Below are 21,727 nucleotides of genomic sequence, written 5' to 3' on the forward strand. Positions count from 1 at the left end.
TTCTTTCAAAGTATGTTCCTGGAAAAGTACTTTGGGAGGCAGAATCTGAAAGCCTTAGAAATTATTATTATTTTCCTTTCCCCAGGAAGCAATGGGGCAGAACGGCGCTGGAGGCCGCGTGCCAAGTGTGGTCCCTGCAGGGCCCCCAGCATCTTGTCCGAAGGCTCCCACAGCTGGGTCCCAGCACGAGGGTTCCGCGAGTGTCACACGTGAAATCCCGTGACGCGGTTGTTCGTGTGATGGATAAGGTATGAGGAGGACGCGGGCCGGCGTGGCCGTTCTAGTCCCTGCCTCTGCGGGGCGGCGAGGCCGGCCGGGCTCCCCGAGACTCTGGGACACACAGGGCGCCGGGGAGGGGGCCAGGCACGGGGGCCGGACCCTCCCCCGGCGAGCCCCGATGCCAGGACACAGGGCAGTGGCGGGTGTCGGAGGGCGGCGTCCCTCGGGACTTTTGGTGCCGGGAGAGGCGATTGCCTGCGAGGCCATCTGGGCTCCACCTGCCGTCCACTGGCCCCTTCAGAGATTCATGCTGCTCTCTCGTCACCACTGCCTACGGAAGCTGGGCGCTCCTCTTCTAACCACGATCGTGCTGTGAGTGCCAACACGTGACTTCCTTAGGGCCGCGCGTCTCTGCCGTGGTGCTGACTGTGACAGCGAATCTTGCTGTGTCAGCTGCTGGACGCGTGACCCCGAAGCGTCAGATGGCCTCGCTCCACTGCTTCCCAGCCGCTGTGGCCCCCGGGGCCACCACTATGAGAGGGGCGACAGCCACCCCCCAGGGTGACAGCCGAGAAGGAACGGGCGGACGTCCCCTGGGACACGGTGCCTGGGGAAGAGGCCCCGGCCGACGCTGGCCGAGGCGGTCATTTGGGACGGTGGGGACGGCCCAGAGGCGCACGTGGGGCAGGCACGCTGCACCTGACGCACGTCAGGGGACAGTGAAGCCTGCTCCCGTGCCCTTGACGGCCATGAGGTCACGCTGTACGGGAGACCTGCTCTCCTTCCTCTCACAAGAGCGTTTTTCAGAGCCAGTCACCCTGCAGTTAAAGCTGGAGCGTTTGCCGCTCGCCTGGGCACTTGACCGTCGGGCTTAGGGTCTTCCTCGTCCCGAGGGAGCGCCCCCGTCCGGTCACTGCCCCTTCTCATGCCCAGCCCGACCGAAGCCTGTATGTCGGACCCTCCCCCACCAAGGTGACGGTGCTCCGGGGGAGCCGTTGGGAGGTGACGGGGTGGTGGGGCAGGTGGGATCGGCACCCACAGAGCTTCCTGCGCGGAAGGACCCAGCAAGGGGAGGGCTACCGTGTGCAACACCAGAACCCACCCCTGCGGGCACCTGGATGTTGGACTCTCGGCCTCCAGACCCGCCTCTGTTCGTAGGCCCCCCGGTCTGTGGAGCGTTGGTAGGACAGTCTAGACGGATACGACCGTCAGGCTCTGAGGTTCCAGGTGGATGTGTGCCCTCGGGGTGGGGGGGGGGGCACTGACCGGCCCCCTACAGGAGGATTCCACTGAAGGTGCCTTAGCCAGGGGTCAGAAGGATCACAGGCACGTGACCCCGCACGGGCCCTGGCACATCGGGGAGGCGTCCTCTTCTGCTCTGACGCTTGTCCCCACGCAGAGCAGGGCGGAGCGAAGAGGCTTGTCCTACTTTGTGTCAATACGTTCACTGTTTCTGACAGACCACCCACATCGTCATAAGAAATTTCTCATGTGTACATTTCCGTCACATTTTGGGGGAGACTTTAGTTTGCATTTTTGCCTTGGGAATTCGAAACTATCTGAGAACCCCCCGAGCAAAGGGGCTCATTTTAGATGGAGAGCCACTGCTTTGAAAACTCTGGTCCTGGCAGAACAAAGCGTTCTTGCATGAGGAAGGCCCGCGCGACCTCGTTGCACGTATCTCGAAGGGCCGGGGGCTTGACCTGGGCCTCCCCTGTGCCTCGGCTTGCGCTCGTCTACAGTGCGAACCGATAAAAACAGACTCCCCGTGGTAGCGGGGGCACTGGATAAACGCTGTGCTGAAGCCCCAGAGGAGAGGTTCGCACGGAGCCCGCGTGAGAGCCACGCCGATCTGGAAGAGGCCCAGCCGTGGTGAGCCCGTGGCGACCCCCAGCTCTGTCCCAGGGCGGCCCGGTCCCCCTGCCCCGTTCTGAAACCAGCCCCGTCGGCAAGTGGCGAGCCCCCCGGGGCACCCTGCAGTCCTCGTGTGAATAGTTTCAGGGAAGAACACGATTTGCCAAGAACATCCAGGACTCTGGCTGTCTCGCCTTTGAAGACTTTGGGAAATTCAGATAGCATGTGATGTCCAGTGCCATAATTTATACTTCAGAAGATACTGATGTGGGGAAATGTAATTCTGGCTAATTTATTGGCAATGGTTGGACTCTTCTCCCTGTGGCACATCTGTAGATGATTTCCCTCCACGATCTGTTCCGGGGTTTCCTGGTTATCAAGGCCCCAGCACATCTGCCTGCCGCATGAGCTCGGGGGAGCGCCCGCCTGCCCCCAGGCCAGCCTCCTGCCCCCCTGCCCCCCTCGCCCTGGAACGGCCTTGTCCTCTGCCTGCCGCCAGAACGGACGGATTTCACACGCAGAAGGGTGGGGGTGGTGAAAACACTGTTCCTTCCGCAAGATCGTTCTATTTTTCCTTGCTGCGTTTCGATCTCATTTGCCAATGCGGTGGGATCAGTGATGGGGCATGTGGGTAACGATGTTGGGTTAATATCCGGCCATTCTTCAGAGAGCCCCGGTCACACCTTTCACAGCCTAAAGACCGTCGGATTTGGCCAAACTCACTGTCCAGAGGGGGTTGCTGTCCCAGGCTGTGTGCACGTTGCCCAGGGGTCCCTCACGAAGCAGGATGCGCCTCTCCTGACAATGGCCCGTCTGACCCTCCTCGGAATCCGTGGCCAGGGGGTCACCCCTCACTGCCCTCAGTGCCGGCATGCTTCCTTGTCAGCATCACTGATGATCGGGTTTGGAGGCCAGTTCTAGAAGCTCAGAGGGTCTGGCCAGGCAGGTGACACGCCTACCCAAACCAGAGAGGCATGTGAGTGATCAGTAACATGGCAGTGACAGGGCTCTGCCTGGCTTCCAGTTTTCACGCCAGAGGCAAAGGAAGTGCGTGCGAAGAAAAAACGGCTCTTATCGCACAAGAGGCCAACAGACAAAAGAAAAACTAAAACTGGTGGAAAAACCCCACCTGGACAGGTGCTCCCATGAGAGTGGAAACTCAGTGTCTCTGGTCCAGGCTGTGGTGACTGCCGTCCCCAGCCGGTGTCCAGGGCTCCCAGCAGGTGACATCAGCAGGTGCATGGGGATGGGCAGGCTGTCTTGTCTCCAGGGGGGTAGGGTCCTCTTAGCTTTCGCAGTTGACATCGGGACTTCAGTCCCACGTGGACACCCGGGAACCCTCTGACTGCAGCCAAGATGAGCCTGTGGGGATGAGGTCAAGGTGCTCGGTGTGGGTCTGTCCCCATGAGGGTGGGGCTGTGGTGTGCCTCCCGTGTCACAGCCCCGTCTGCCCCCTTGGGAAGACTCCAGGCCACCGGGCAATGCCACTGGTCACCTGTGGCTCCGGGCTGCTTCCACTCCCACGGACAGAGGAGATCTGGACATCACAGCTGCTCAGAGTCTTGGGTGGGGCCGTTCCCTCTTTGTGCGCTGTCTGCCTCGCGGGCAAACAGAAAGCTTTTTGCATCATTGTTAGATTCACTCTTCCTGGTGATTCTGCAAGATGGGCAGGCAGCCGGGGGCACTGGCCCCAACGGTCAGCAGTGAATGTGCAGCAGAGATCATTCCCTGCAGACATGACTCCACATTCCTGCCATGTGAGTCCGCACAGGACTTGGCCCAGCAACTTGTAAAGAAGGAAAGACAGAGCCGGCGACTGAGAGGGAATGTTACTGTTCACAGCCCTTGATTCCATCAAGTCACGTGGCAACAGAAGGAACAGGGCAAAGGGACAAACCCACGCACACAAGGTCACGGGGCTGGCTGTCGAGGTCGGGGCCACGTGGGTTGCTGGAGGGCCCTTATCTCCCAGCCTTGACAGCTTCCACAGAATCTCGGGAGAGGCAGACGGAAGGACAGAAGGAAAGAAAGAAGGAAACACAGGGGGAGGAACGAGGGATGGCAGGAGAGGAGAACCTCCTGGAAATGAGAGAACGGGTTTTGTCGGAGGCACAGGCTTCATTCCAACACAGACGGCCTCTCCCTGCTGCTGACTGAGTGCCACAGCACTGAGCTCCTGCAGAGGTGGGAGATCGGAGACCACGTCTAGTTCCTGGAAGCAAAGGTCAGGAGCATCGTGTGAGGACTGTGGGATCAGGGATCAGTGTCAAGACTGTGGGATCGGGGATCAGTACCAGGACTGCAGGATCGGGGATCAGTGCCAGGACTGCAGGATGAGGTATCAGCACCAGGACTGTGTGATCAAGAACCAGCACCAGGACTGTGGGATTGGGGATCAGCACCAGGACTGGAGGATCAGGGATCAGTGTCAAGACTGTGGGATCGGGGATCAGCACCAGGACTGGAGGATCGGGGATCAGTGCCAGGACTTTGGGATCAGGCGTCAAAACCAGGACCATGCACTTCAACTTCTCTGTGCAGTTGTCCAGTGTCCAGTCCCCAGGGCAACGCCAGGGGCCCTGGGCTGCTTCGTGGGGCACTGTGTCCTCATATGACTTTTCGTATTCATCTTCTGGAACTTCTATAATAGAGTCCCACGGGTTTGGGGGCCTCCAACAGCAGAACTTTATTCTCTCACACCTGGAGGCCAAGAGTCCAAAATCGAGGTGTTGGCACGACCACACTCCCTGGGGAGACTCTACGGGGGGGACCCCTCTTTGCCTCTTCCAGCGGCCGTTGTTCCCTGGCTGGTGCCTGACCTTGGAGATTCCTTTTCTCTCATGTCTGCGCTGGGATCGCAGACCAGGGTGATTTGCCCTCTTCAAGGTGCTTCGTGCCACGGTGGCCTGTGAGCCACAGAGCCTCGTATGCGATGGCACAGGGTCCACACTGACTGTGCCAATGAACCAGGGAAACCTGATAATTTCCTGTGGACCAGCTTCAGAAATCAAAACCATCCTTTCTGCTGTATTCGTAGCCAAAACAGGTAAATTCTCCTCCAGATTTAAGAGGGTCATAGACTCTATCTGAATGGGAGGACTGTTGAAGAAATTCATGGCCATTTTTCTTAAAAATACTATAACAGTTTACTCTCTGGTCACAAGTTATTTACATTCTGTCCCTGTGCAGACTCATTTGAGACCATTCTCAATCATCCTGGCAACAGGATCAGGGTCCGCGTGAGGATGAGGTTTCTGTGGGTGGCTCCTCTCAATCTGGAGACCTGGGTACAAAGGGGCCAATCTCTCTTTCTGTAAGAAATGAACTGAGTTTGTAACTGAATACTCTTCTCAGTCCATTTCCTGATGTCAAATGTAGCTCCAAAATACTCTTTTCAATTGTGGGCTGTGTCTACATTATGTCAGTCTGAGTTGATATCATTCCCTTAAAAACACTGTGGGTTTCCCCTGTATCGTTTCACATTTATTCCATTAGTCAAAAGCCACACCCACAAACACTTCAAGACAAATCCTCCTCTTGAGCATAAAGTGGGAAAACAACCAAAAAAATTATAGGGACCCTATCGTTTAACACACAGGCTTGTGACCTGACATTCTTGAAAGACTTGCAAGTTCGAAAGGGTCTATAAAGCACTGCTTTAAATCTTTTTCTGGAGAGGCTGAAAATGGGTAATAGTTTATTTTCAAAGCCAGCAAGCCCTGCCTATTTATATATTTTTTTCTAAATGCTGCTTGGGGGCGCCTGGGTGGCTCAGTCGGTTAAGCCGCCGACTTCGGCTCAGGTCATGATCTCGCGGTCCGTGAGTTCGAGCCCCGTGTCGGGCTCTGTGCTGACAGCTCAGAGCCTGGAGCCTGTTTCAGATTCTGTGTCTCCCTCTCTCTGACCCTCCCCCGTTCATGCTCTGTCTCTCTCTGTCTCAAAAATAAATAAACGTTAAAAAAAAAAATTAAAAAATAAAATAAAATAAAAAAATAAATGCTGCTTGAAAATGGAGTAATTCCATCTCTAACTCATCATCCTTTAACCGTACCATATAATATTCAGCTGAAAAAAAATTGGTGATTTTAGCATTCCGCCTAAAAATGTCCTTCAACGAACCCACCTCCTTATTGCATACATGTGCTATTTGCTCCATTATTTCAGGCAACATTTTGCTAAAATTTCCATCACTGAAGAGCAAAGGTCTGCATTCCTCAGATAATATTGCCTTCGCCTTTTACTGGGTTTTCACTGAGAGACACCTGCTGTTACAACTGCCTGGCTTCTGCTAACAGCCTCCTCGGGCCTCTCTAGTTCCCTCCAAACCCAAACTGACACAGTGTATTTTAGGTTTTTATTATGGCAGCACCCCCCCTCCCAGATTCCACACACTATTGACGCAGAAAAGAATCCCCGAAAACATAGCGACCGGTGTAAACCATTTTATTTTGCTAATATATTCAGGGAATCAGGAGTTTAAACAGGACACAGAGGAGACGGTGTGCCTCTGATTTTCAATGTCTGGGACCTTCAGTTCCAATTGGCCCCATAGGAAGGGAGGACAAAATGATCTGAAGCCGAATTTAGCAAAGCTGTCTGGGCCCGGAACCGTCAGCCAGAATGCTTTTGTGCGGCTGGCCTTCTCGGGCCTGCCGGGTTCTCCGATTCCAGGGCTCAAAAGAGCCGATAAGCTGCATTGTGTGCTTTCAACGAGCCTTAGATGGCATAGAATGTGCCTCTGTTCTTCCGTGAGGGCTGAAGGAGACACTAGCCACCGGCGATTTAAGAGGAGGGGACTGCATCCCACACCTCAAAGGGAGGAACAACAAAGACTTCTGTGGCTGCTTTTTCTTTCCCTTCGGAGCTGCCCGGCGCATTCTGCCAAATTTAGACGAACCAAACCAATCCCAAATAGTGAAACTGCCAGACAGTCGAGGGCAGAAATTACTTTCTATTCAGTCGTTAATGGAATTCATCCCTCCATCCGTCCATCCGTCCGTCCACCCAGCCGGCCACCCACCCACGTACACGTGGGCTTATCCAACATCCGAGTCCCCGCTGTGCAGCTCCCATGACAGGCCGCACACAGCTGGGCCCCCTGAGACCCTGGCCACCCCTTTTCGTCCCCACTGGCTCTGCTCTGTCTCAGGAGACCCTCCTACTCCAAGGGGACTGTGAAATCCTCTTCAGTGCCTCTTCCGTAAAAGCCTCCCACCTGTTGTCCACCAGCAACTAGAAAGTTCTCTCTAAGATGCACGACGGGCTACGCTTTCTCTTGTTCACATTGTTTCAGGCTCTAGCAGCTTCCTGCCCTGGGGGGTCCCCCAAAGCCGCGGCGATTTGGGCTTGCCCCTCTGCCCGGTCTCGGGATCTCAGCCACTCCTTCCTCTAGCTCCGGGCCGGATGCACAAGCTCCTCCCGGGTTTCGAGGGCCCCCCTCACCCTCTCCCTCTCTCCCTCCCGTCCTGCTCCCACCGCCCACCATAAAAGCCTCTCCCCTTTGGAGCCATTTTTCACTCCCAGGGTAGGCCCGGTGGTGTCCCACACAGGCGTTTTCCTGTGCCCGTGTCCAAGTCTGTGGCCGCGGCTGGACTCCACCGAGGGCGGGTCAACGTGCCAGGCCTCGCGCCAAGCAGCGCGCAGTCAGCTTCTGTCCGACTGTTTCAGGAAGGGCTCCTTCACATGACTGTGGTCCCTTCAGTGCAGGTGAGCCTGCAGGCTGAGGGGGAGGGGCCCGCCCCTGGGGGCCCCACGTTGGTTCCCCTCCTTGTCCTGACCTTGGAGGAGGTCGTCCGCCCCGCGGGGCATGGGAGGAGAAGGGATCAAAGTGCCAAGCGCCGTGCAGGGGCCGCTGGGAACCCAAGTTCTTTACCCACGTGCTCTGTGGGAGGCAGGCTCTTAGGGCTCAGTGGAGTAAGGCTCGGAGGGGTGAGGCGGGAGAGACGGCGGGGTGGCTGGCCTGCGGCCTGCAGGAGCGCCGACTGTTGGTCAATGTCACGGGAACGGGATCCGTGCTCGCCGGTCATGGCTTGCCGCGGAGGGACTCAGGCGTCGCACCGCGTATCCACAGCCAAAGAGCGCTACGTGGGGGCCGGGGACCCGTGCGTGAGCCTGTCCCCGTGGCGGGGACCAGCGTAACCTTACAGGTCTGCTGGGAACGCGTGTGGCCACTCTTCCCAGGGCCGAAGGGACCTGCGTGAGCTCAGGCTTTGAGTCCAGGTGGTGACCCAGCCCTGAGTCAGGTGTTCTTGTCCCCCGTTGGCATGTGGGGAAACTGAGTCCAGGGAGGGCAGGCCGCGTGTCGAGTCTCACATCCAGCCAAGGGGGCAGTCCGAACGGGCACCCAGTTCTGACGCCCCGCAACCCACGCGAGGTGCCTGGACAGGGGGTGTCAAAGGTGGTCGGTCTGAAGGTCGACGTGGGAACGGACGCTCTTGCACCCCGAGGGGGAAGGTCAGAGTCGCCGTCCCGGGCAGGGCCCCTCCCCCGCCTCCTCCCCGAGCTGGAGTTTGTGGCGGTGACACGGAGTCTGCAAGCAGGAGCCCCCATCCAGCCGGAGCTCACCCGCCCCCCGAAGCCGGGTCTTCCCCAGCCGGGCAGGGGGGCAGGGGGACCCTCTCCGGCGCGGACGGAGCCTCCTGCCTGCTGCTCGGCACGGCACCGGCTGGCGGCTTCGACAGGCGTGCCTTTGTCCTTGCTGCTGACTGCGCCCCCCGGATCCTCGCGGGGGGCGCCTCCCCACCGCGGCTGCGGGTTCCGTGCACCGGTGTGAGCCTGTGCCTCCTCGGAGCCGTTTCTCCTCGACGAGCTTGGTGGGGGGGGGGGGGTCTTGTCAAGGTGGGGTGACCCTTCACAGAGGGAGCTCTGCTGTCCCCGCCCCGCTGGCTGTTACGGCACCAGATGTATTTAATTATCACCACGCAGGCTGAACACCCAGCCTCGCCGTTTCCCCCGTAGCAAGATGATGTGTGCGTGTGTGTGAAAAAACGTAAACAGATTGTATAACAAAGTGTTCTCGAGCTGTCAGCTTCCCTCCCAACTCACAATTGGCTGGCAGTCGGCACATAATGAATAATCGCTCCGGGGACCCGCGGAAAGATGTGTGGGAAAACTTTAATTAAAAGCTTGTCAGTACAATTTTACCTGGGTGACATCACCCGCGTGAAATGCCGCTGCGGGCTTTGTTGTCTGTGGGATCGCGGGGCACGCTCTTGTTTTGCTGACGGCAAACAATTGAGAAAGGCCTTTAAGGGCTGGCGGTGGGTGGACGGGAGTGGGAGGCAGCCGCTGGGCTCGGTGAGACCCCGTCGCGTGTGGGGGGCCGGTTTGGCAGCTGCAGCTGCGGGTCCGCGGCGGGGCGGGGGCAGGGCCGGGCCCGGCGGGGGGGGGTGGGGGGGAGGGGGGTCCCGGCCGGGGGCCCTGGGGGTGCCCGGGCACCGCGTTCACCCTGGAGGCGCCCCCGAGCCCTCCCGCCAGAGCAGACGGGGGCAGGCGGCCGGCGTGGGCGGGGCGAGCGGTGTCCCCGGCGGGCAGGCTGGCCGGCCCCCTCCCTGGACGAAGCCGGACTGGAGAAGACGTGCCCGGTTGGAGCCTGAGCTTCCGGATTTTCCAGAAAGCAAAAGTGGAAGCAGGGAACGTGGGGGGTTTACTGTCCTTCCAAACGCACCTCGCTAAGCGCTTCCTCTCGCCAAACCAGTCATTTGCAGCTGCACCCCAACTGAGGACGCCCACTCCTGCCTCACCTCTGCGTGAGTCGTCAGAACGAACGCCCGACCCTCCTTGGCCTTCTCGGGAGACTTTGGAGGTTAGAAAGAGAAATTGAGTTTTGACCCGCGCAAAGACCTGCGGGTTCCCGAGGACCGACCGAGTCAGCGCTCAGGAGGTGGGAGGTTTGGGATTTGGCAAAGGATCCCACGTTCCGGCTGTTCCCCCCTCTAATTTGTTACGAGCCTCGTTCCTAATATTAAGGGATTAATTGCAAGTGAAAGCAATTAAATACTAATGAATCCATTTTCTGAACAATGCCTTTCTTTTATCTATAAACCGTTTACATGCGATATTTTGGTAGCAATTAAGTATCACAGTGCAGCCCGGCGCTTTCCGAACCGTGTTCGGACAGGTGAACAGGCGCTGGCTGCTTGTCGCTATCACCTGAGAAGGTTGAGCAACAGGGCGGAGAGGGGGTGCGGCCAGGGCTGACCCACGGGCAGGCATGGGCTGCAGGGGGCGTAGGGAGCAGGTGCACTCCGGGGTCCTGCCGCGCCCGTCCTGTGGCCCTGACCGTGGTGGACCACGCTCGCGTCTGTGCAGCCACATCCCCCTTGCAGGCGTGAAGGCGAGCACAGCCTGAGCTCCCCAGCGGGAGGAGCCAAGCGGAGTCCGCTGGAGAAGCCGGACAGCCGCCAGGAGGGGCCCAGCCCCTCGCTCCCAGAGGAAGTACTGGGGGGCAACTTCCTCACGTCAGAGGTGGCTGTTCCAGCCCAGGCAGGTGTCCACCGGGGGTGGGCAAACTCATCTGGGGCAAAGACGGGCGCGGGTTTCATTATGAGCGGATTGAACCCCACTCGTTCATTTGCGAGCTCATCAACGGCAGCCCAGCTCTCTAATCCTGGGGAGGCTCCCAGGCCAACGGGTGACCTTTTAAAGGAGCCTCGTGGGGCGCCTGGGTGGCTTGGTCGGTTAAGCGTCCGACTTCGGCTCAGGTCATGATCTCACGGTCCGTGAGTTCAAGCCCCGCGTCGGGCTCTGTGCTGACAGCTCAGAGCCTGGAGCCTGTTTCAGATTCTGTGTCTCCCTCTCTCTCTGCTCCTCCCCTGTTCATGCTCTGTCTCTCTCTGTCTCAAAAATAAATAAATGTCAAAAAAAAATTAAAAAAAAAAAAAAAAAAAAAAAAGGAGCCTCGTGTCCCACGGCTGCTCCGAGGACAGGATGCATTCTGGGCCTCAGCTCGAGAAGGGACAGGGCCCCGTTCTTCCAGCGGAAATCCCAGACACTGAGGTTGTGGGGGACGCCGTGGCCGCGGGAAGGCGGTGCCCGGAGAGCCGTCCCCGCCGGGCCATCCAAGTTCAGATTGAGGGCCGTTCTCTGTCGGCGGGGCTGCTGCCTGGGGCCCAGGCGCAGCTCGCCGAGCACAGAGAGGGTCTTTGTAAGCTGGTCTGATGGTGTTCTTTGGCATTTCCCTGGTAACGAACCCATCCGTGAATGTCTCCAGGAGCCTGGGCTACGCCCCTCCCCCTCATGTCCTAGTCCCTCCCTCCTTTTGCCTCATTGTTTCCCACGCTGAACCCCATTTCCGAACTGGGGGGGCTGCTGCAGGGCCCTCATCATCCTCTGCAGAGAGGCCTACATGCATTTCTGGGTCTCTTTTCTGCTCACCCTCCTTTCTCCATAGCTTCTGTTTCTTCGCCAACGTTGCTGTCGTCGTTGACAAGGACATTTCTGAGATCCTGCACCTCCTGAGTGAGGGGACGCCCGCTTCCCACCCGCAAGAGGGCCAAGCATGCCTTTTCCCTCCCTTCCAACCTCTCCAGCTGAGGGGGCGCAAGTAAGGATGTGGGTGTTCTCAGGAGCCCCTTTGCAGAGGCCTTTTCAGAAATATCATAGTTCGGGGAGTAAAACAGCGATTTCTCTAAGGACATCGTTTTCAGAGACTTGCTAAAGTCACGAATACTTGTAGGTGAGGTCGAGTGTTCCGACACAGATTATTGCTTCCAGAAAAACTTACTGGGTCCCCACTTGCCGCCCTCCCTGCTGCTGTTGCTCTGCTGGGGAGACGGGGTTTAGTGTCGGGCGGGGACGGACGTGGGACTCGGGAGGAAGCGGGAAGGTCTGGGTCGCCGGCGTGCTTCAGAGACCCACCGTGGGGCCGCCCAGACTCGCCCTGCTGACGGACTCAGCACTTGCGGTGCCTTTTACACAGGAGGCCACGTTAATCCAGGGATCCCCCACCCGGCTCGAGAGGAGTCGGTTTGCTAAACCCGAGTACACACATTACAGCTATCCCACGACCCGAACCTGCGGATCTGATCCGCGGCTTTCTCTGCAAAGTCGGGTACCATTCCCCAGCATTAGTGATTGCTCTGGACTTTGTGTTGACATGATTTGAGATAATCCTGGCTCCCGTGTCTTCTCCTAGCTTGTTGATACAAATGTCTGTCTTTTGCTTTTCTGTTGTTGGCTTAGTGTGGTTTTACATGAGTCATTATGTATTGTTACCCACAGATAACTTGCTTTAAAAACGCTTCTTTGAGAATTATTCATACTACTTTACAGAAGAGGCCTCGCACTTAAAACCATCGAGTATTTGTCCAGGAGAAGATGGAAGGATTAATGGAGCGAAGTTCCTTGTCCGAGGAAGGCTGACATACAGAGGGCATCTCCACATTACAAAGGCGGCCTCCACACTGACCAGGAGACGAGGGCGTATTTCCGGTGTGCAGGCACTCCTGGCCAGCCGTTTGGAAAGAAGGAATGTCTTATGTGGAAAAAGAAAATGACGTCTTATGTGAGAAGCTCATCTAAAATAATACGAATATTGGGGCGCCTGGGTGGCGCAGTCGGTTAAGCGTCCGACTTCAGCCAGGTCACGATCTCGCGGTCTGTGAGTTCGAGCCCCGCGTCAGGCTCTGGGCTGATGGCTCGGAGCCTGGAGCCTGTTTCCGATTCTGTGTCTCCCTCTCTCTCTGCCCCTCCCCCGTTCATGCTCTGTCTCTCTCTGTCCCAAAAATAAATAAAAAACGTTGAAAAAAAAATTAAAAAAAAAATAAATAAAATAAAATAAAATAAAATAATACGAATATGTGTCTTATCTGAAAATGAATTTAAGGTGTGCAAAGTATTAAAATACGAGAAATGAAACCATGAAGGTCAGGAAGAAAATTCAGTGCATTTTTGTTACATTGGTCTGGTTTGGAGAAGGACTTCCAAATACGGATCGCGATTATTCTGAAAAAAGAACGAAAACTTTGACTAATTCACATGTAGAGTCTACTTAAGACAAATAAAAACGAAAATGAAGTAAGAAGATGATGGAATGGGAGAAAGAAACATTTTTTTACAAAGAAGGGAGCGCCACAAATCGGGAAGGGGGGGCCACACGCAAACAGAAGGATGCCGAGGTCCAGGCACAGACGCGGCTCAACTCTGGCTCAGCGCACGCGCCCTGCCCACCTGCCCAAAGTGCCCAACGTTGCAGATTGTGGGAAATCGAGAATAAGATGTCCATGTTTAAGCTGGCAAACATCTAACTTTTGTCAGGTGGGTCAGGGGCGCTCTCCCACACCCCATGTCATGTCCGGTGCTGCTTGAGGAAGTTAAAAAAAATGTATTTAAATTCAAGATGTACAAGGTCATTAAGAGAATGATTTCCCCTTTCCTCTGTGTTGCTGCTGTCTGATTATTACAATCTGCTTTTCCTCATTATTGTTGATAAATACATAGCCCTTTCCTAACAAGAAGAATAGTGATTTGGAGATTAAATATTCTTCCTCACATGTATACATTTTTCTGAAGTTTATTTATTTTATTTTGAGAAAGAGAGACAGAGGGAAAAAGAGAGAGGGAGAAGGAGAATCCCAAGCAGGCTCCAAGCTATCAGCGCAGAGCCCGACATGGGGCTCGAACTCACCAACAATGGGATCACGACCTGAACCAAAATCAAGTCAGTTGCTCAACTGCCTGAGCCACCCAGACGCCCCTGTATACGTCTTTTAAGCTCTAAACATTCCAAATCAAATTTTCAAAGTAAAAGTTATTCTTGAGTTAAACCCCACTTCGGTCCTGAAACAAAGTGGGCTGGCTTCTCGTCGAGACACAGAAGTCTTAGTGCCTTTGGACGGGGAGACGGGACAGTGTGGAGCAGGAGGGGCCAGAGCGTGTCAAGTTGCCTGGCACACCCCTCCCCCCTTGCCACCGGCTACTTTGAAAACGAGAAGAGGGCGCCTGGGTGGCTCAGCTGGTTAAGCGTCCGGCTTCGGCTCAGGTCATGATCTCACAGTCCGTGAGTTCGAGCCCCGCATCGGGCTCTGTGCTGACAGCGCAGAGTCTGGAGCCTGCTTCAGATTCTGTGTCTCCCTCTCTCTCTGCCCCTCCCCTGCTCATGCTCTGCCTCTCTCTGTCTCAAAAATAAATAAAAACATTAAAAAAATTTAAAAAAATTAAAAAAAAAAAAGAAAACGAGAAGAAAAGAAGACTGGTTATATAACGAATGCGTCCACGAGTTAACAAACTTAGGGACCGTTGATGCCGTTGATGCTGTTGCCCTGGTCAGACTTCTCATAAAGGGGCGCGGGACAGAAGACGAACAGCCTCCCTTTCCCCGTGACCCACGGAGGGGAGGATGAGCCCTTCCCGCCGAGAAGTATGGAGGTTTCATCACTGCCTGGGAGCCCGCCGGACCCTTCCCAGTGGTCGCTGAGGCCTAGGGGCGCCTCTCCTTGGGGGACCATGGTTTTCTGAGCAGAGGTTGGATCTCTGGCACCTTCCATAAGTTTCAGAGTCTGTAGCAGCCTTGGGCTGACAGGGGAGCCCAGCATCACTCCTTGTTGGCGCCCTGATCCTCGGGACTTCTTTGATGACGGGACTTGGGGATACAAAGTATGAGCCTAAGCTTCTAAGTCTCCCACTCTCTAATTTTTTAAAAAAAGCATTTACTTATTTTTGAGAGAGAGAGAGAGCGAGCACACAGGCAGGGGAGGAGACACAGAATCCGAAGCAGGCTCCAGGCTCCGAGCTGTCAACACAGAGCCCGACGCGGGGCCCGAACTCACGAACCACAAGATCATGACCTGAGCCGAAGTCTGAGGCTCAACCGAGTGAGCCACCCAGGCGCCCCTGAAGTCTCCCATTCTGTTTAGCTTTTCCTGGTTAAGCCATCGCTTCTTTCTTTTAAGCCCTAACCCCTCAGAGGGCACACAGACAGAATTCGGGTTCGCTATGAGAGAATTCGGCACACGTGGGGCGCTCTGTTGCAGGGCTCGTGAACCCTAGCGCGCACCCCCTGGGCGTGCCGAGAGCCTGCGGGGGGCAGAGCATAAAGCGTTGTCAGGAAGCAGAGCCCCGAGTTTGGAAGCTGTCGATCCCGCTCTTGGTTTTGTAGGGGTGGGATCCCACCGCCGGCTTCGCGTCTGCCCGCCGTGGCTGCTGTCACGGGCAGGCTGTTTTCGGCACAGCCGGTGCCTCTTCCGTGGTGGGGTCGATTGGCTTTCCGAGATGCTCTGACGTTACCTAGCCCACGAGACTTGTGCCTCTCTGGCCGGACACTACTGGGTTTGCATCCTTTCCGGCCAGGGCTGCCCTGCCCGAGGTGTGGCATCTGTAAACAAACGTGTGTGATGTCGTGTGCATGGTTTCGCTCAGAATTAAGAGCGAGGCATTCCTTTTGCAAGATGTCTTCATCTGTTTGAAACAATGTAGCAAAAGTTTGCCCTGGTTCTGGAGGCGTTCTCCAAATCCATGGTTTCTCGTCACTGGGTGCTCTACAACTGTGTCTGGAACAAAGACGCGGACCTGCCCGGGACAGAGGGGCGGTGGCCAGGGACAGCGACCCAGTTCACGAAGTCTGACTGAGTGCACGAGGTGGGAGCTGGCCTCAGCATCGCCCCTTCCACTGACCAGGCTTCTCCCCCATCTCCCCTGCCCCTCTCGGCATCGCCGTCCTGACGCCAACCTCTTGCACCAGAGTTGGAGTCGTTTTCCGTGACAGTGGATTGGAACTTGTGAATTTCCAAGAACCGGTAATGAAAATAAATGTATGTTAGGCTGGACGAAAGGTTGCCAGCTCTTACCTGAACGAAAAAAGACAATAAAAGTCAACAAAACCAAAACGCGTCTACTCTTAGATACCATCACCAGCTTTCATGAAGGAAAGGCATTTTAACACCCGAACTATAGAAAGTTGAAACTCACAATAAAGAAACACGCTTTCCAAGCACAGTGGGTTGGCAGCTTGGTAACCCGCATACACTACATTTTTCTAGTTTTTTGTATCCGCTCGCAGACCGCTGGAACTTCCGCGGCTGAATGGTAGTTGGGAGCCACCACCCCAGCGCGTGCTTCCCTGCGTCTGTGTCCTGTCGCTTCCTTAGCTATCAGTGGAAGGAAGCCCGGTGATTATTTCGTCTCAAGGCAGGAATAATTTACAAATCTTCCCAAATATACTTCTGTCCATTGGAAATGGATTAAACATAAACAGGTAACAGAGTTGCTTCCAGAAGAATCGCCTCATTCATCAACTTTTACTCCAGCTGTTTGCCAACTTGCGCATGAAGCCAAATCTCATTCCTAAAGACTGCTTTGATCTCCTCTGCCTGCCATCCTGAGAATCTCATGTAATGTGAGCTGTGTTCTGTGGTAATTTCGTGATGTGGGGTCAGCTGAGGAATCCATTGGCTTTGGATTCCGTAATGTATGCACACCGCTGGCTTTGTGCAACGCAGAGCATTTCAAATAGGCAGACTTTCATTTCTTTGTCTGAATTTGTTTTGGCCGAGAACACTGTGTCACTGCTCGGGCCCGCCAGTGACACGGGATCAGAGCTTATTATTTAAGGATCGGAGCTTAAGACAAAACAAAAACAGAGGCACCGAAGCGGACGAGGCTACACCTTTGCAAGAACACGCAGATCAAACGATCAGCTTGTTAAAACTTTGCTCATCTCGGTGTTCTCAGATTGAGCTATGCAAATCATCCTCGAGGAAGCGCAGAACTGAATGATCGTCTTGATGAGCCCAAGACGTCAAAACAATCCAGCTCGAGAGAACAGGTGTAAACAGGGCTGCTCTGTTCCGCAGCAATTTAAGCACGAGAGCACAGGGCTCCTTGGGTTCCAGCCTAATACACAGAGTTCTCAGGGTGATCAGACCGCTGTTTATCCAGGCACACCTAATGTCTAGGGTAGACTGCCTGCCAGGGCTCAGAGCTGTCGGCTGAGTAAATGAATGACTTTCTCACTCCTCTTCAGGTTACTGAAGAGCTTTGTCTGTGACAAAGGAAGCCAATCACCAGCTCAAAGGTGGCACAGTGTCAAAATCACCTTTGGGTTTCGGAGCCTTTCCATCCATAGATCTGGCTGGTCACGTAATCCTGCAGATGGTAATGGTGGGCGATGCTGGCTGGAGTCTTTGCAGCAGATAGGACAGGAGAGGAAGAGCGTGGCTCACGTCCAGCCTCATCAGAAGAGCGGAGGGGGTCGGTACCCCAGGTGCACAGGGATGATCGGTAGCATGTTTGAGTGGTACCAGGAAAGTCGGAAGGTTGTTGCTTGCATAGTGACCAGACTAGAATTACATTTATAAGTGAACGTTTCCTCTCTTCAAGATGACGGTGGGGGAGCCATTTAACTCCAAGCCCATTTTAACTTGTGGTACGGAACGTTCAGAGTCGTCGGTCTACGTTGTAGTATGGTCTTCTGTGACAGTAAACACGCTTGGCTGAAGGTGGAATCACCACGAGGAACTAGCCCGAAATCTCGTAACACCTCGCAGGCGAAGAAAATGTAAACACAAAATCCAATAACCAATAAAGCAATGCTATTTATTTGGAGTCTCCAAATAAAATATGTTTATAAGTAATGAAACTGATTGTTTTTGAGATTTTTTAAATGTGGTTGGTAACAAGGACGCTCGGATGGCTCAGTCTGTTAAGCATCTGACTCTTGATTTCGGCTCAGGTCATGATTTCATGGCTCGTGAGACCTAGCCCTGCATTGGGCTCCATGCTGACAGCACAGAGCCTGCTTGGGATTCCGTCTCTCCCCCTCTCTCTGCCCTTCCCTGCTCACTCTCTCTCTCTCTCTCTCAAAAAATAAATAAACTAAAAAATAAAATAAAATAAAATGTGGTTGGTAAGATAATTCCAAAAGGATTTTTTTTTAAGTTCTGACATTTTAAAAACATGCTTGCATGATTGGGGTAAGCATATACTAAAACTAACACTTGTGTTGTTGAACACAACAAGACATTAGGTGTCATGCTAAGTGTTTTCTATGCATAATGTCATTTAATTTCCATAGAGACTTTTTATCTCAACCCATGGTTTCTTTTGAAGGACAATTATCTTAAAAACATAATAAATTTCCTTGTGCACCAAAGGACATTGTCAACAGAGTAAAAAAGGCAACCTTCAGGATGGGAGGAAATATTTACAAATCACATATCTGGTAAGGAGTTCATACCCAGAATACATAAAGAACTCCGACAACAAAGCAACAAAGAAAACAAAAACCCTGATTTAAAAATGGGCGAAGAACTTGAACAGACGTTTCTCCAAAGAAGATATACAAGTGGCCAAGAAGCACATGGAAAAAAATGTTCAAGATCAATAATCATTAGGGGAATGTAAGTCATAACGTTGATGGCATACCACTTCATACCCATGAGGCTGCCTACTACTGAAAAAAGAAAAAAAGAAAACCGAAAACAAGTGTCAGTGAGAATGTGCAAAAACCAGAACTCTTGTGCACTGTTGGTGGGAATGTAAATGGTGCGGCCACTCTGGAAAACAGTATGGCAGTCGTTAAAAATGTTTATTTTTTAAATTTTTCTTAATATGAAATTTATCGTCAAATTGGTTTCCATACAACACCCAGTGCTCCTCCCAACAGGTGCCCTCCTCCATGCCCATCGCCCACCCTCCCTTCCCTCCCACCCCCCCATCAACCCTCAGTTTGTTCTCAGTTTTTAAGAGTCTCTTGTGGTTTGCCTCCCTCCCATATAATCCAGTAATTCCATTTCTGGGTGTATCTCCAAAAGCACTGAAAGCAGGCACTAGAACAGATATTTGTACGTCCATGTTTATAGCCACAAAGCCAAAAGGTGGAAGGAGCTAGAGCGTCCACGAACAGATAAGCAGATAAACAAGACGTGTTGTGTACATACGAGGGGATATTATTCCTTCTGAAAAAGAAAGGACGTTCTGGCACATGCTCCATGTAGGTGAACCTCGAGGACATCACGCTGAGTCGAACGAGCCAGGCACAGAAGGGAAAATACCGTATGACTCCCCCTGCACGAGGTGCCCAGCGTGGGCAGATTCATATGGACAGAAAGCGGGACGGTGAGCAGCAGTGGCTGCTGGGGGCCGGGATGGGGAGTCAGTGCTTACTGAGGACCCAGGTTCAGTTTTGGAAGCTAGAGCAAGCAGTTCGGGGTGGGGAGGGTGATGATTCACACAGGGAAACGTTTGCGATGCCTCTGACCTGGGCATGTGGTTGAAATGGCAAAGGTTACATTAGATATATTCTAACAACATTCAAAAACCAAAGGCAAGAAACGCAAAACACAATGAATTTCTTGCCTATTTGCCTCCAGTCGGCTCTAGGTGCCAATTTCCCAGGGGTCCTCGGGCTTGCTGTGTGTCTTCCCTCCTTTGCCCCCTGCCGGTCTCTCTGGCCCTCGATGTCTGCACTGAGTCAGGCCCCAGTGGCTTTGGTGGAGGAGCCACACCTCTAGTCTTGTCCCCAAGGCAATTCTGTGAGATATCAGAAGTTTTAGCAAAGGGCTGGACGGCTACGCCTTTGATGAGAGCGGCTAGTAGCCCTTCCAGCTCTGAGAGCACCCTTGTCGTCTCTTCCGAGCTCAGATCTTTCTTGTCGTATCATGTCAAGCACAGCCGACAAACACCAGCACCTGCCGCTCACCTACCATCACCCTGAGTCTCCAGTCTATGGCGAATATTGTATGCCGCCAGCGTCATCCGAGGTGAGCAGTCTTCCAAAATTCTCACCGCTTCGTAAGGCGGATCTGCCCCTTCTGGGCCCCAGGACCAGTGTCCTCAATGGTTGACGCCCATCCTCTAAACCAATGCCACCTCATATTTTAGAGTTTTTGCTATGACAGCACCTCACCTCTGGTACCAGTTCTGGAATCATTTATGATGATCCAAATTACTTTTTTGGGGGACAAACCATCCTAAAATGTCAGTAGTTTAAAACCACAGATTTATTTCTTATCATAATCTTTCAAGGATTTATAATCTGACAGAAAAGCCATCATCCTGAATGTTGCCATCAGCCGAGGGTCCGTCATGGCCCCTAGAGCTGCCTGTGTTCCTTCTCAGGCTTTCACGTGGACCCTCCCAGCCACGGTGACTCATGGCTCTCCCACACTTCAAACCCCAACCCCCCAATTTCCTTTCTGCCACTTCATTCCCGCCTCTAGCCAGAGAACGTTCTCTACTTCCAAGCTTTCATGTGATGAGACTGGGCTTACCCGGAAAGCCCAGGATGATTTCAGGTTAATGGAATCCACAAAGTCTCTTTTGCCATCTACCCTAACGTACTCACAGGTTCCAGAGAGTTTGGGCGTGGGCATCTCTGGGGAGCATTATTTGATGGACCATACAGTCACCGATTTGAAGCAGAAACAAAACAAACCAAACTCCAACTTGTATAACCCGTGTCCTTGCCCACCTGGCCTCCATGAGGACTGACACGTCCTCAGACCATCGTCTCTGACATTGATCCTCAGGCAGGTTCAGCCTCCTGCCTGGGGTACAGGTGGTTATCACCAAGGGAACTGCACGGTCGAGTGGAAGGAGCCGAGTTTTGGAACTTTGTCCCTACGAGGGCACTGATCCCCGTGGTTGTTAGTTCACTCGTTTGTAAAATAGATTGCAAAATTTTTGTGTCACCGAAACCCTCGCTCAACGCGTTTCTTACTTGGAAGCTCATCGTGCCCGCACCTGGGGACAGCTGCGCTGGGGGAGGCCATGGCAGGTGGGAAGCCACCTGGGGGCCTCGTCCGTGTGGTCCCCATGCCTCAACCAGCACCGCCTCTCGCGAGGGGCCTCCGAGGGGGGCTTCGTCTGCCCTGGGCCCTCTCCGGACCTTTCTAGCGTGCATCGTGCGGTCCAGGGAACGTGTAACTTTAAGGGCTCCTGTTTATAAAGAATCATGGCCTGAAAGTCCACGCTCTTTGTGTTCTGAAGGATTCTTCGGCTCGCTCAAGGACGGAGGCTGACACTGAATCAGGAGTTTCAGCAGAGCCTCACTCCACATCCTCTAGATGAGATTTTTGTCCCTTTTTGAATCAGCCTCTGGGTTTCCCTTCCAGCTCCAGGAGCGGCGATTACTCAATGCACAGAGTGCTGCCTTCCTGATAGATATCTCTGCCGACGTGGTTTGATTGGGTTCATTTGTACAGCTCGGGGAGCTGTCCCGATCTTCCCCGGCTTCTGGTGGCCTGCTTGCAGGCAAACACCTGCCGGGACCTGCCTGCCGCCAGGGCACCTCGGGACAGCAGCCCTCGCATCCGTTCTGTCTCCAACCGCGTGAAAGGTGGAAACCAAGGGCTCACGACGGTCCGCAAGCACAGATTTTTTTTAAAAACCCTTACAAGACGGAAACGTATTTATTTGCCAACCATGTGAGTTTCAAGTTGCAAATACGGCAAACCGTCAGCACAATTTGAAGGATGCATTTCACACCCTGCAGGATTGCGTTTGACATCTTTTCTGAAGGTTAGTTTTGGGGTTCCCACGGGGACATACCCCATCTCGACGAAGAGAGATGACACCTTCAGAAAATCGAGGCCGGAAAACTTGGGCTACATCGCGGTGATGTTTTCACAGGTTAGTAGAGGAGCAGATTCAGCTCGGATGACGGCCCTCGCCGCGTGACCCGACCCATGCAGACTCTGTCCACCGGCTTCGGTGGTTT

The 21,727-nt window shown here is 54.0% G+C and overlaps 1 protein-coding gene across 1 annotated transcript in view; it reads left to right on the forward strand.

The window, feature by feature from the left end:
- Positions 1-21,727, forward strand: part of IRX2 (iroquois homeobox 2) — a 91,236-nt gene that overhangs the window by 41,449 nt on the left and 28,060 nt on the right. The window lies entirely within an intron of this gene.

Source organism: Panthera tigris, chromosome A1 (genome assembly GCF_018350195.1).
Source record: "Panthera tigris isolate Pti1 chromosome A1, P.tigris_Pti1_mat1.1, whole genome shotgun sequence".
NCBI lineage: Eukaryota > Metazoa > Chordata > Mammalia > Carnivora > Felidae > Panthera > Panthera tigris.